This window comes from Onthophagus taurus, chromosome 2, assembly GCF_036711975.1.
Source record: "Onthophagus taurus isolate NC chromosome 2, IU_Otau_3.0, whole genome shotgun sequence".
NCBI classification, from domain to species: domain Eukaryota; kingdom Metazoa; phylum Arthropoda; class Insecta; order Coleoptera; family Scarabaeidae; genus Onthophagus; species Onthophagus taurus.
Window position 1 is genome coordinate 20,515,031 of NC_091967.1, and position 16,098 is coordinate 20,531,128.

Sequence of the window (16,098 nt, forward strand, 5' to 3'; positions counted from 1 at the left end):
TAATAAAGGTTGTTATCAAAGGTGAGCAATAGTTTAAAACAAAACAGTGCACGTCCGCTCTGAATGAATACCGATGGCTGATAAAAAAAAGCGGTAATTCCCAATTTGTTTCTGATAAACTATCATTAGATTTTATTTATCCTATTTTTATTTAACAACATTTTTGTTGAAATGTACCTTTTATGTTAATTACATCATATTAACGTTTTTTACGTACAATTAAAACAAAAAAAAATGTAACTCACGCTGTTATCTTCTGTCTGGAATTGACATCAAGATTGTTTCTAAACTAATCTTTTTAGATATAATATATGTCAATGTCGAAATTGTAGGATTAGCAATAAAGTACAAAGGAAAAGGCTAACTGGAATTTATAACTTTGATATGATTTTTAATATTTGCTTAAATATTGGAATAACTTTTTTTTAAGAAAACAAAATTAGTACATTATTTTCTTAATTACAATGAACTATGACTGAAATATGACTAAATATGTATGCAGTTTTAGTTAATGATGTGGTTTTACCTTGATTTCCCCTAGAAAATCGCAAGTGGACGCGTTCAATCCGTATGTTTTAAAGTGGCTTTACGCATGTTCGTACTTCAATATACTACTTACCTGTTGCAATAAAAAGTACGGACAGCTTTGTCAGCCCGTCACTATACAGTCGACGCGTCGCGATCGCCACACTTACATTAAAATAAGTCCGTCCCGTATTTTTGATTTTTTCATACTTTCGTTACTTACTTTTCGACTCGAACGATTCGGTTTAAATTGTGTCTCGCTTTCACTTATAATATTAATAAAATTAAACAGTTTAAAAATTTTGTTTTGGTTTCTTGGTTATTTTCCGCTGGCTAAAAGGTAAAATATTTATTAATTTTATTACAATTATTCATTATGGATATTTCTTTAATTTTTAAGTAATTTCTATTCTGAATTTAAAACAGAACTTTTTCAAAGATTAATTGGTTATTAAGTACTCAACGTATCAATCATGTTTAAAAAAAATTTAAAAAACCGGTTATTGTTGTGAATTGATGTTTTTCTTTTTCTTCAATTTCTCAAAGAAAATGTATTAAAAAATATATATTTTGTTTATTCTGGCTAAAAAATATGCTCTAAATCTTGAGTTTTATGGAATCAGGGGATAAAGTTTCGGCAATGTAAGATAAATGTATAAGTACTAACCACTATCACTAGAACTAACACTAAACCTAGAACTAGAAACTTTCGGGTTAAGCAGTGCGTTTTTTGAAAAAATGTTTAACGTTTTGGATGCCGTTGCAACCTTCTTCAGAAACGCAGTTAAAGTTTGACAACAATTATTTGGAAAAGTAATTAATAACTAGCTTATAATTTCTGGTGCATTTCCGAAGTGATACCCTATATTGTTGCATTATTGCGATATTTGAATAAAAATGAAATTAATAAGAAAGCTGATAAGATATGTCAACTTATTTGGATCCAAGATACAAAATGAACTTTTTTGATGCTGATTTAACTAACGAAGCAACTCTAAAAAGAGGATACTTTAATTAATAATTGGCGATATTTCCACAAGGATCCTTCAAAATTCGCTATAAAATTCATTTCTTAATTTTATAGCGAATTTTGAAAGTTATCGATTTTATCAAAACTTCAAATATTGTTTTCTTAAAAACTAAAAGATATTTTTCAAAACGTGTTGGTTCATTGGAAAGAGAACACTTTTATTAACACTTTGGGAAATTTTAAAATTTTGGGCGAATTTTTAAAATTTAATCGGCGAAAATTGCAAAATTCGAAAAAATTGTAGATCATTTCAAAAATTTATTTCTCAAGAACTAAAAGTGATTTTTCAAAACGGCTTTTTGCATTAACAAGAGGATACTTTAATTAATAATTGGTGATATTTCCACAAGGATCCTTCAAGAAATAAATTTTATAGCAAATTTTGAAAGTTATCGATGAAAATTGTAACATCGAGAATTTTATCAAAACTTCAAATATTGTTTTCCCTAAAACTAAAAGTTATTTTTCAAAACGTGTTGGTTCATTGGAAAGAAAACACTTTTATTAACACTTTGGGAAATTTTCATACTCTTATTCCAAGAAATGGATTTTATACGAATTTTTTAAACTTAATCGGAGAAAATTGCAAAATTCGAAAAAATTGTGGATTATTTCAAAAATTTATTTCTCAAGAACTAAAAGTGATTTTTCAAAACGGCTTGTTGCATTAAAAAGAGGATACTATAATTAATAATTGGTGATATTTCCACAAGGATCCTTCAAGAAATGAATTTTATAGAAGTTACTAAAAGTTATTTTTCAAATCGTGTTGATTTTGTCGAACTCTATCGTGTGTCCTCCTTTGTGACAATGCTCTGCTCTGCGGACCTCTTCTGTTGTGGGTGGTGATGTAATGAACCCTGCAGGTACCTATTCGTATGTGTCTTCTTTCGATATACTCCCAGTTCCATGCCCCCATCTGTCTTCCCAATGACCAGAAGATGCTGGAAAGGCAACTATTTTACAGCTTCCGTTTCCATGGTAAATTTAATCCATATTTTCATGGTTAATTAATAAATTAATGGAGTCTTGTGAATTTAGGGTGTTTCCAGATCAGGAACGTGTCATCTACGTAACGGACCCATACCTTCCGCTTAATCTTCAAACATTTCCATGTAAAAAGTGAGGTGCTGACAGAGGTACCACTTCGTACTGTTCATAAAATTCTTTCTTCCAGCTAAAATATGTCGATGACAGGCAGTACTCTACTAATCCTGGGACATATTTCGGCAAGTCCTCCAGGATGAGTTTCTGGCGAAGACCATCCACGGCATCCTTGACTGGTACTCTGGTGAATAGAGGTTCCACGTCGAAACTTACCAGGATATCCTGAGGATCTAACTTCATACTCCTGATTGATTCTAAAAAATGTGTAGAATATTTGACATATGATTCTGATTTACCTGTAAAAGGAGACAGAATCTTGGCTAGGTGTTTTGCTAGCTGATGGGTTAGAGAATTTATGGTACTGATAATAGGGCGTAGGGCGTAGGAGACATCTGGTTTATGGATCTTAGGTAACCCATATATTCTTGGAGGTACTGGGGTTTATACGTACTAACTTCTCTGTTGTTCTGCCCTGCAGATTTTACTAATTCTTACTATCTTCTCGGTAGGGTCCTTTTTTAATTTCTTGTAAGTGGCTGGATCTAAAAGGCTCGTCAATGATCTTCATTCGTTTATTGTTACATTTGATTTTGGTTATTTTTACTGTTTTAAGCACTCTCGCTATGTATTGTCGAATTTCTTCTGCTTTCACTGCAGGTATTCTGGGAATACCCGCTTCCACTTCACAGATAATTTCTTCTTTCGGAACCTTTTTTGGAGCGACTGCATAATTTAAGCCTTTGGGAGTACTGAACTTTCCTCCTCTGTTAATGGGATGCTTAATGGGATGGCAAATCTTTGTTCTTCTTCTTCTTCACGGCGGTCTAATGATTCGAACCTCAGGAGTATTTTTTCAAAAAACGCACAACTCAACCCGAAAGTTTCTAGTTTTATGTCTAGTATTAGTTCTAGTTTTAGTTTAATTAAGTACAGTTTTATAGAGAGTTGTTTCTTGGCTTTAAATTTATAATATATTTGTATTAATTTTAATTGTAATCAATTAATTTGAATAATAATTTACGAGCGAAATGTGTATACTTTTTCTGATGCTTCACATCTAATGATCTAAATGACGTATTGTCCATGGCTGATAAGATTTGGGTATCTTACTCTTCCTGCTCATTACCTCCTCATTTCAGTATATCGCAAATATCCGAATCAAATTTACCCTTTTCTAATTCTTCGTCGTTAGATAAAACCAATTTACAACATTTGATTAAATCGATGTCAGAATTTACTTCTTCATGTCAAAACATTATTCAGATCATTTATCAAAAACAAACAATGATAGAAAGTTAATTAAATTCAATACAGTCACAAATAGCATCGAATAATATTCATCCAAAAATAGAATTTTATCGAATTTGTAAAAAAACATCTTTGTAACCGATCACGATCTAATTCTCGCAATCGTTAATCAAAACTTTGTTATTATCACAACAAGTATGATTACAAAGCTTTAAAGTGTTCTGGCTCGGAATGCTTACTATATGATTCATTTTCCACTAGTCAAAAAGAATCCAATTAAATTTAAGTACTTGTCACTACTTAAGTATTGCTTCACGCATAGAATCGCACAAGTGTGTATTACAGTTTATGCAATGATTCAATCAGTATTTAATAGAGTTTAAAGTTATTTTTAATCATAGTTTCATTGCTTAGGACAATCATAGATTAATTCAATATTGAGAAGGTGCTCAATAAATGAGTACCAATTGTGGACTATTACCAATCTGTCCTAGAATATCCAAAATTTTGTTCCATATATCATTTTCTAAGAAGTGGGTGGGTACTTGAAGACTCGGTGTTTGCATTGATTTCTTAAAAGCTTCTGTTTTCTCCTGTTAAGGCCCCATCATGTCGACAGCTAATACTTCCTAAGGAATTATAGTTCTGGCTGCATTTCGTCTTCTGAATTTGGTGCATCTTTTTCTTTCATCCACTGATCTTGCGAGATCGCAATATTAATTTATTTAATATATGCAGTTGAGCATGGAAACAAGACGAACCCAAGACACCATTACACCTTTCTCGAAATCAGATAACTCTGCACTATGTGATATCTTGCTTGCAAATGCAGCCAATGTAGTTTACTATACGATATTAAACGGCCATGTGGACCACAGATATTGGCATTTGTATGGGTGTTCAAATACTTATTGCTAGATAGAATAGGATTACCTAGATTTTTACGGATTGGCACCACAAAAAATTCTTCTTTATGTGGAATGTCTTCTACAGATGGAAAAATGAAGTTCCCAATGTGTTCACCCACTAAGTATGTTTTGGATATCACTTTTCGGCTACCCAATATAAGTAATTTTGATGGTTCATGAACCCATTAAGATAAAAGTATACCTCATCTGTCATAAAAATTAACGCATCTGACTCATAATGAAGAATTTGCTTTCAGTGCAATAAGATCTCGGAGTTGAGTTTAATTTTGCAGACTTATAATCTGCGAGACTAGTAGTCTTACTAGTCCCGCAACGTTAAATGGACTTATGTTCGCCAATGGTGTGGGGAAGATACATTTTAAATATACAATTAATTATTTCCAAAATCAAATGACTTTATTGGCCCAAATTACAACTCATTTTTAGCTTATTTAATAGCCTATTCTTTCTGGTGGCCCAGCGAAACGAAATTTAACAGAGGAAGAATGTATAAACAACAAAAATCAAAATGAAATGCCAAAAACGAAATAAAGTTTTATTTACAAGTTTTATACAGACATATTGCAAAAAACAATCAGCATCAAAAACTAATCAAATTAAAGCAAAGAGAAACTCAATATCACCATGTTTTTTTTTATCTCGAGTTCTGACCTTCGCAATTTATGTTGAAATGTGCAAAACAACGTGAAAACAACATTTTAAATTCAATCTGATATTTATTATATAATTTAGAAGTATTATAACAAAAACAACATTTAAATTAATGAATAATTTAGTGTATTTTTGTGGTGTTTGGAATAGGTACGTTTTTTCATAAAGATATGGCGGGGTTTCCCTCACCAAGACGGTTATCCCCGCGTGGTTATTCCCCATATTCCAAAATTCTTATCTAAAAATCTTTGGTTATGTGTTCGTAGGGGAATATCGCAAATTTAGCTATGTGTTCCACTATTTTTAATATACTCAGAGCTGCCAAAGTTTATGTACTAAACTACTTGAAATTTTATATTAATAACGAAATAGATAACGTCGTACTAAGAAATTGCTCCCAAACTAACAAAGCAAGCATCTCTAACAAATTTTAAGATTAATACCTCTCGTTGCAATACCATTAGACTCAAAGGTGAAACATGAAGCAATGAGTGATTAACATCCACCATTCTCGAATTCTCACTGGGTGCATCTATATGTATAAATGATATTGTGATCGACGAGGGATGATGAGTTAGTTGTAATGTGAATAGAGAAATCAATGTTTTGATATGGGTGAAATTGAGACAAAATATGAACAAAGGGAAAGTTGATACTTAAGTGAGCACTTGGACCATAACAATGTAATTGCTGTCTTAAATTTAACGGATATACGTTTCGTATATATGTATATTGAGTTTACTATTTGTATTAAGATAAAAATGCTATTTATGTAAATACACGATGTTATTTATCTCACTGACAGTTTGACAGAATTATTATATCTATATCTTTATGATCATTATAACGGCTTTTGCAACAATTGCTTTACCAACCTTTAGAAACATTTTTCCATGATTAACTCGAACTGCAATGCTTCTATACGTTGACAGATAATTTCGCATTTTGTAATGATATTGAAGACTTGAAAAATATAAACTGATTATTGATTCTTCAAAAAACCAGCAATTTTTACGCATTCAGTGCAAATGAAGGAATATTCTGTCATATAACAAACTGTATACATACATATAATCTCGTAATCTGACACTGTCGCTATCTTTACACGTGTAGATGTAACCATTCAAGGCATATTGCTTTGAAATTCTAGTCTTCTCTTGACTGTCAACTCGTAAATTGATTAATAATACAGAAAGTTTATCGAATTTCAATCAAGATTGTGGTGTTTCATTAATAACCAGTGAAAAGTCTTATAAGAATATGAAAAGTCTCATAAAAAATAAACCTCTCAAATTTCTTCAAATCTTCAAAGTCCAAATTTTTAGTGAAACAATCCAAATTGTTCAATTTTAAATCTCAAAAAGGCCTAGACGAAGTGACAGACGAACTTATAAAGTACTGAGGGCAATATCTTAAGGAACACAAGCTTACAAACTTATGCAAAATAATCACATACGACATAGGCTGGTTACCCAAAGAATGGAATACCAGTATCACAATACCAATTTTTAAAAAAGGCTAACAAAGAAGACCCGAAGAACTATCGTGATATAGTACTACAACTATCAATTTGACGGATGTAATTCAAATATCTGAAAAACACCAGGTCTTCAGCAACAACAGAACCATTGTCAACACAATCTTTATTTTACGCCAAATAATTGAATAGTCCATAAAATTTGAGGAGATAGTCTAAGTCCTTGCTTGCTTAACCGCATTATCCCACCTGCTTCACAATTAGTGATGGAAAGGATAGTGATTTTGCGAAAAACCGGATATCGGATTCCCCTTCGGCACGATATTCGGTTATCCGTTGCATCTATCCGGTCATTATGGTTATAATTTCTGGTGCATTTCTGAAGTGATACTCTAAATTGCCACATTATTGCGATATTTGAATAAAAATGAAATTAATAAGAAAGCTGATAAGATATAAGGCCATTTGCACCATGGTTAACGGACACAATAAAACTAATGATGTCGCTGAGGGATAGAGCCTTATCTCGATATAAAAGAACTAAATTAATAGCGCACTTCGACTACTACAAGTCCTTACGCAATTTAACGACTTCTGCAATACGACGAGAAAAGAAATCTTTCTTAAATAGTACATTTGTGACTAGTGATGTAAAGAGTAGTTGGCGGCTGTTATCCAAGTTGCAGATTGTCAACAGGTCCAAACCCACTGTTCCCGCACATTTAGATGATGTTGGAAATATTAATGATTATTTTGTGAATTCTGTTGGTTATGCTGATGTGGATGATGATTTGCTCACTTTTTATGGTACAAATATGCTTTACCCAAATTCCCATGAGAGATTTTCGTTTGGACTCAGTGACACCTCTTCGACCATTAAAATTTTAAATGGCATTAAATCAACATCTTCTGGTATAGACGAATTGAACATCACATTTATAAGAATGTGTCTCCCTGAAATATTGCCCTACATTGTACATATTATAAATACCTGTCTTGAACAGTCTATTTTCCCGGAAGCCTGGAAGATTGCTTTGGTAATGCCGTTGAGTAAAAAACCAAATCCAGCAGGTTTGGCGGACCTGCGTCCAATTAGTATCCTGCCAGTTATCTCTAAAGTCCTTGAAAGGTGCATGGAGGTCCAATTGCGTAAATATATTAGTGATCATAACATCTTGCCCACCTCTCAGTCTGGTTTTCGACCTAACCATAGCTGTACAACGGCTCTATTAAAGGTAACAGACGATATTATTAGAGCTCGTGATGGCGGTCTATGTGGGATACTTGTACTGCTGGACTACAGTAAGGCCTTTGATAAGGTTAACCATTCAATGCTTTTAGCTCTTCTGCGCTATGTAGGTCTGTCCGACTCAGCGGTTTTGCTTTTGGAAAGTTTCCTATCCAATCGTGCTCAGATAGTAAAATTGAACAATGTATCTTCATCATCACTGCCTGTGAGAGTGGGAGTGCCACAGGGGTCTATTCTGGCTCCTCTATTGTTTTCCTTGTATACATCCCAGTTGCCTAAGTGCATTCAATATTCGTCGATACACATGTACGCAGATGATACCCAAATTTACATAACCTTTCCAAAGGAACACCTCGCTTCTGCTTGCTCAAAAATAAATGCAGATCTGAACGCTATTTTAGATTGCTCGCACAAGATGGCACTAACTCTCAATGCCACTAAATCTAAGGTAGTCATCTTTGGTAACTTGGACTCTGATAGTGTCGGTATATTTTTGGGTGGAGAGAGGCTGGTAGTGTACCCTGAGTCAAAAAATCTGGGTGTGCTTGTCGACAGCAATCTGCGATTCAGCAGTCATGTCATTGCTTGCGTGAAAAAGGCATATGGTGTTCTTAGATGCCTCTATCAACGCCGACACATTTTAAATATAATTACAAAGAAACGTTTGTGCGAAACACTTGTTCTGTCAAATTTTGTGCATTGCGCTGCCATATATGGTCCATGTTTAACTGGGTATGAACTTCATCGTATTCAAAGGGTTCAAAATAGCTGTCTTCGTTTTATGTATGGCGTTCGTAAGCGTGAAAATATTAGTCACACATTGGTTACTGCAAAATGGTTAAATATCAGCTATCATCATAGTTTGAGTTGAACAGATGGCTTCCATCGCGATGGATGCCAATCTGGACTCCGCCTATTGGCCGCAGATTGTAATTAGTTTCACATATAGAATGAATTTTTCATTTATTTATTTTTTTTTCTTTATATTATTGTTTAACTTTTTTATGTTGATTGTTGCGGTCAATAAAGTACTATTATTATTATTATTATTATATTATTATATGTCAACTTATTTGGATCCAAGATACACAAACTCTAAAAAGAGGATACTTTAATTAATAATTGGCGATATTTCCACAAGGTTGCTTCAAGAAATTAATTTTATAGCGAATTTTGAAAGTTATCGATGAAAATTGCAACATCGAAAACTTTATCAAAACTTCAAATATTGTTTTCTCAAAAACTAAAAGTTATTTTTCAAAACGGGTTGGTTCGTTGGAAAGAGGACACTTTTATTAACACTTTGGGAAATTTTCAAACTCATATTCTAAAAAATGGATTTTATACGAATTTTTAAAACTTAATCGGCGAAAATTGCAAAGTTCGAAAAAATTGTCGAACATTTCAAAAATTTATTCCTTAAGAACTGAAAGTGATTTTTCAATCCTGCTTTTTGCATTAAAAAGGGGATACTTTAATTAATAATTGGTGATATTTCCACAAGGATCCTTCAAGAAATTAATTTTATAGCGAATTTTGCAAGATATCGATGAAAATTGCAACATCGAAAATTTTATCAAAACTTTAAATATTGTTTTCTCAAAAGCTAAAAGTTATTTTTCAAAACGGGATGGTTCATTGGAAAGAGGACACTTTTATTAACACTTTGGGAAATTTTCATACTCATATTCCAAGAACTGAATTTTATACGAATTTTTAAACTTAATCGGCGAAAATTGCAAAATTCGAAAAAATTGTCGATCATTTCATAAATTTATTTCTCAAGAACTGAAAGTGATTTTTCAAAACGGCTTGTTGCATTAAAAATGGGATACTTTAATTAATAATTGGCGATATTTCTACAAGAATCCTTGAAGAAATTAATTTTATAGCGAATTTTGAATAGTATCAATGAAAATTGCGACATCGAAAATTTTATGAAAACTTCAAATATTGTTTTCTCAAAAAGTAAAAGTTATTTGTCAAAACGTATTGGTTCATTGGAAAGAAGACACTTTTATTAACAATTTGGGAAGTTTTCATACTCATATTCCAAGAACTGAATTTTATACGAATTTTTAAACTTAATCGGCGAAAATTGCAAAATTCGAAAAAATTGTCGATCATTTCATAAATTTATTTCTCAAGAACTGAAAGTGATTTTTCAAAACGGGTTTTTGCATTAAAAAGGGGATACTTTAATTAATAATTGGCGATATTTCTACAAGAATCCTTCAAGAAATTAATTTTATAGCGAATTTTGAATAGTATCAATGAAAATTGCAACATCGAAAATTTTATCAAAACTTCAAATATTGTTTTCTCAAAAAGTAAAAGTTATTTGTCAAAACGTATTGGTTCATTGGAAAGAAGACACTTTTATTAACAATTTGGGAAGTTTTCATACTCATATTCCAAGAACTGAATTTTATACGAATTTTTAAACTTAATCGGCGAAAATTGCAAAGTTCGAAAAAATTGTCGATCATTTCATAAATTTATTTCTCAAGAACTGAAAGTGATTTATCAAAACGGGTTTTTGCATTAAAAAGGGGATACTTTAATTAATAATTGGTGATATTTCCACAAGGATTCTTCAAGAAATGAATTTTATAACGAATTTTGAAAGTTATGGATGAAACTTGCAACATTGAAAATTTTATCAAAACTTCAAATATTATTTTCTCAAAAACTAAAAATAATTTTTGAAATCGTGTTGGTTTATTGGAAAGATCACACTCTTATTAAACTTTGGGAAATTTTCATACTCATATTCCAAGAAATCGATTTTATACGAATTATTAAAATTTAATCGGCGAAAATTGCAAAATTCGAAAAAATTATTGATCATTTCATAAATTTATTTCTAAAGAACTGAAAGTGATTTTTCAAAACGGGTTTTTGCATTAAAAAGGGGATACTTTAATTAATAATTGGTGATATTTCCACAAGGATCCTTCAAGGAATGAATTTTATAGCAACTTTTGAAAATTATCGATGAAAATTGCAACATCGAAAATTGTTTCAAAACTTTAAACATTGTTTTCTCAAAAACTAATTGTTATTTTTCAAATCGTGTTGGTTCGTCGGAAAGAGGACACTCTTATTAACACTTTGGGAAATTTTCATACTCATATTCCAAGAACTAAATTTTATACGAATTTTTAAACTTAATCGGCGAAAATTGCAAAATTCGAAAAAATTGTCGATCATTTCATAAATTTATTTCTCAAGAACTGAAAGCGATTTTTCAAAACGGCTTGTTGCATTAATAAGAGGATACTTTAATTAATAATCGAAAGTGATAACAGCGACAGTTCTGTTAGTAATGAATGTGATGATGAATTACAAGCGAAGAGGACAAAACTAGACGAAACTGCAACAAGAGATTTTATATGTCGTATTGGGATTGTTACAATGAGGTTGCTAATGACAAACTTGATGTAAATAAAGTTGTATTCAATGAAAAAAGTCCTATTGGGGTTGAAATTGATTATTGGTATCCGGCTGGATTTTTAAAAATCGCCGGATAGTTGCCGTATATCCGTTCCACCACTATTCACAATGTATCAGGCGGAACCACTATGACATGGAAACATCAATACCAAAAATAAAATCAATGACTATTGCCAAAGACCCCACACGTTGTACGCTTACAATAAATGACCAGACATAAAACAAGTCATGTCACTTAATTATCTCGGAGTAACTATCTCTAATAATAAAGATATCATTTGCGAAGTGCGCACACAATCGAATACAATCGCTATGATATCTGTATACTTACGAGACTAAATATGGAAAAACAAAGCCATAATCATACGGTGCTAAGATAAAGTCAGACACAAGCATGCCAAAGCAAATTTTTGACAACGATTGAGATGTGAACGTTAAGTTTGATAATGAGAGTCTCGTTTCACGACAGAATATCTGATGCTGATAAGGAAGTGGTTATTATCTTTTTTTGCGTCATTATTTTCAAAAAATTCTTTTTAAAGGAACTATTAAAAATTAACGAATGAAACTTATTGAGGTTTTGAAAAAAGAATGTACCTTTAAATTGTAAACAAATTTAAACATCTATAATTTTTCTCTGAAGAATAGTTAGTTAGCAATTAATGAATTAAACTTTTTCTGATTATAAAAAAAACGATTCAGCTTTAATTTATAAGAAAGTACAAATATCAAAGTTTGTCGTTTTGAAGATCATTTATAAACATAATCTATCTATAAATGAGATTGTTATTATTTTTCGCATTATTAATTTAAAAAATTTTTTTTTATGAAACTATTAAGAATTAGCGAATGAAACTTTTTGAGCTTATAAAGAAAAGATTCGGCTTTAATTTGCGAAAAATTACAAACTTCTAAGATGTGTTGTTTTGGAGATAATGATTTTTAAACATAACCTAACTTGTAATCGAGGTGGCAAAAAATTTTTATCATCAGTTTCTAAAAATTTATTCCTAGAAAACTGTTTGAAATTGTAAAAATTTGTATACCACCAATATCTTAACTGATTCCATTATTTTCATGATATCTATCAACAATGGAATCTTTAGAAATTTTTAAGTTGCTTTTATTACTTTAAAAGGCATATATCTCATCCGTAAAGTTACGTACGATAACGATTTCTTAAAAAGAATCAAGTGTAATACACACAATAAAGTGCTACTTTAACGTTTTTATTAAAATAATCTCGACCCATTTTGATACAGTTATCATTCCTTTATTTAATAATTTCTCCTCATTTAATAACATAAATGTAGCATAATTAAAAACCGATTTGTGTAAAATATTATAATAAGAATCCGGCTTTTAAAAAGGAACGTATTTTCCAATTATTTTTAATTGTTTCGTTTTATATAACTAACTCTGAACGTCAACAAAGTTTACTATGAAATAAAACATTACTGAGTCATCGTGGTTTATCGATGTAGATGGGTTATTTAAAAAAAAATACATGGTTTTTATCTTCAAGTGGTACTTATAATTGCGATTTTCACCTGAAATTTTTAGTATGGTTGAGTAAATTGGTTTCAAAAAGAACCTTGACCAAATGAGATAAAACACAAAAGAACAATAATAAATATGTTTTAATAATAGGTATTCTTTAAACAAAACTTAAAATGATATTTAAAAGTTTTGAGTGAAATTAATCTTATTTTTAATATTATTACCGATAAGAATAAGATTGTTATCTCGGGTATCATTTAAACAATTAATCTAATCCGGAATTGTATATGAGGCTGTCGAGAGAAATTTTAATTAAAAAAAAATATCGACAAAAACAATTTGCTAACGAAAAATGATATCGGCGAAGATTGAAATATTTTTTTATTTCTTTATTATTCTTTGATTTGACGCGCATTATATTGCATTACATTTTCTTGTTATGTAAATAGGTTACGGTCAACTCAACCGTGGTTTAAAGACTTTACTTACCTTCACTTACAACTAGCTTAGGAATAATAATTATAATTTCATTTCGTATGACAACATATTAAATAACAGTAAAAGTTGTAATCTTGATAAAAAGTGAAGTTATTGTATCAAGAAAATAATCGCTACATGTATAATTAAGTTTAAGGACTTTTAACCTGAACGTCATATCTTAGTACTTGAATGCACAAGCATTTTTATTTTTGATTTATTACGTATTTGATCGTATAAAGATAACTTTATGAAATGGTGAAGATTAGGTTTCGTAAATAAAAGTTTAAGCTGCCAGACTGCCTGCGAAATAAGAAAACTGACGTATCTCCCAATTTAAATACACTAAGTAGAACCCTGATATAACGGACCTCGTTAGAACGAACTTCGAATATAACGGACAAAACAACTAGTACATTAATCTAATTTTTATATTATCACATGCTTCTGGACATTTATGCACCTTAGAGCAAAAGTGAAACAGAGCAATATTGTTTAGAATAAAATTTGCTACAAGTTTTGTTTCTAAAAGTTTTTCTGTAATATGCACGAATCCCGAGTTCTACCATTTACAACTAGTAAATTAATCTAATTTCCATATTATCACATGTTTCTGGACATTTATGCATCTCAGAGCAAAAGTGAAACAGACCAATATTGTTTAGAAAATAATTTGCTACAAATATTGTTTTCAAAGTTTTTCTGTAATATATCCAAACCCTGAGTTCTACAATTAACAACCAATAAATTCTTCTAATTTTGATAGTTTCGTATCTTTCTTGATATTTATACATTTAAGAGCAAGAGTGGAAGAGAACAATATTGTTTAGAATAAAATTTTCTATAATTTTTGTTCTAAAAGTTTTTCTGTAATATGCCCGAATCCAGAGTTCTACCATTAACAACTAGTAAATTAATCTAATTTCCATATTATCACATATTTCTGGACATTTATGCATCTGATTGTGAGAGCAAAACTGAAACAGAACAATATTGTTTAGAATAAAATTTGCTACAACTCTTGTTCTAAAAGTTTTTCTGTAATATGCCCGAATCCAGAGTTCTATCATCAACAACTAGTAAATTAATCTAATTTCCATATTATCACATATTTCTGGACATTTATGCATCTGAGAGCAAAAGTGAAACAGAACAATATTGTTTAGAATAAAATTTGCTACAACTCTTGTTCTAAAAGTTTTTCTGTAATATGCCCGAATCTAGAGTTCTACCATTAACAACTAGTAAATTATTCTAATTTCCATATTATCACATATTTCTGGACATTAATGCGTCTGAGAGCAAAAGTGAAACAGAACAATATTGTTTAGAATAAAATTTGCTACAACTCTTGTTCTAAAAGTTTTTCTGTTATATGCCCGAATCTAGAGTTCTACCATTAACAACTAGTAAATTAATCTAATTTCCATATTATCACATGTTTCTGGACATTTGTACATCTGAGAGCAAAAGTGAAACAGAGCAATATTGTTTAGAATAAAATTTGCTACAAGTTTTGTTTCTAAATGTTTTTCTGTACTATGCAGGAATCCCGAGTTTTACCATTTACAACTAGTAAATTAATCTAATTTTCATATTATCACATGTTTCTGGACATTTATGCATCTGAGAGCAAAAGTAAAATAGAGCAATATTGTTTACAATAAAATTTGCTACAAGTTTTGTTTCTAAAAGTTTTTCTGTAATATGCACGAATCTCGAGTTCTACCATTAACAACTAGTAAATTAATCTAATTTCCATATTATCACATATTTCTGGACATTTATGCATCTGAGAGCAAAAGTGAAACAGAACAATATTGTTTAGAATAAAATTTGCTACAACTCTTGTTCTAAAAGTTTTTCTGTAATATGCCCGAATCCAGAATTCTACCATTAACAACTAGTAAATTAATCTAATTTCCATATTATCACATATTTCTGGACATTTATGCATCTAAGAGCAAAAGTGAAACAGAACAATATTGTTTAGAATAAAATTTGCTACAACTCTTGTTCTAAAAGTTTTTCTGTAATATGCCCGAATCCAGAGTTCTACCATTAACAACTAGTAAATTAATCTAATTTCCATATTATCACATATTTCTGGACATTTATGCATCTGAGAGCAAAAGTGAAACAAAACAATATTGTTTAGAATAAAATTTGCCACAACTCTTGTTCTAAAAGTTTTTCTGTAATATGCCCGAATCCCGAGTTCTACCATTAACAACTAGTAAATTAATCAAATTTTTATATTATCACATGTTTCTGGACATTTATACATCTGAGAGCAAAAGTGAAACAGAGCAATATTGTTTAGAATAAAATTTACTACAAGTTTTGTTTCTAAAGGTTTTTCTGTAATATGCACGAATCCCGAGTTCTACCATTTACAACTAGTAAATTAATCTATTTTTCCTATTATCACATGTTTCTGGACATTTAT

General features: G+C 30.7%; 1 protein-coding gene across 2 annotated transcripts in view; it reads left to right on the forward strand.

The window, feature by feature from the left end:
• Positions 1-16,098, forward strand: part of LOC111416026 (cationic amino acid transporter 3-like) — a 33,009-nt gene continuing 16,911 nt past the window's right edge. The window contains exon 1 of one of the 2 annotated variants that reach the window (XM_071194465.1): positions 1-21. The gene's annotated coding sequence lies outside the window, so the exon portion shown is untranslated. Of the gene's footprint in view, positions 22-644; positions 866-16,098 lie in introns of those variants that run through there. The other variant, XM_023047968.2, reaches the window with a different exon arrangement.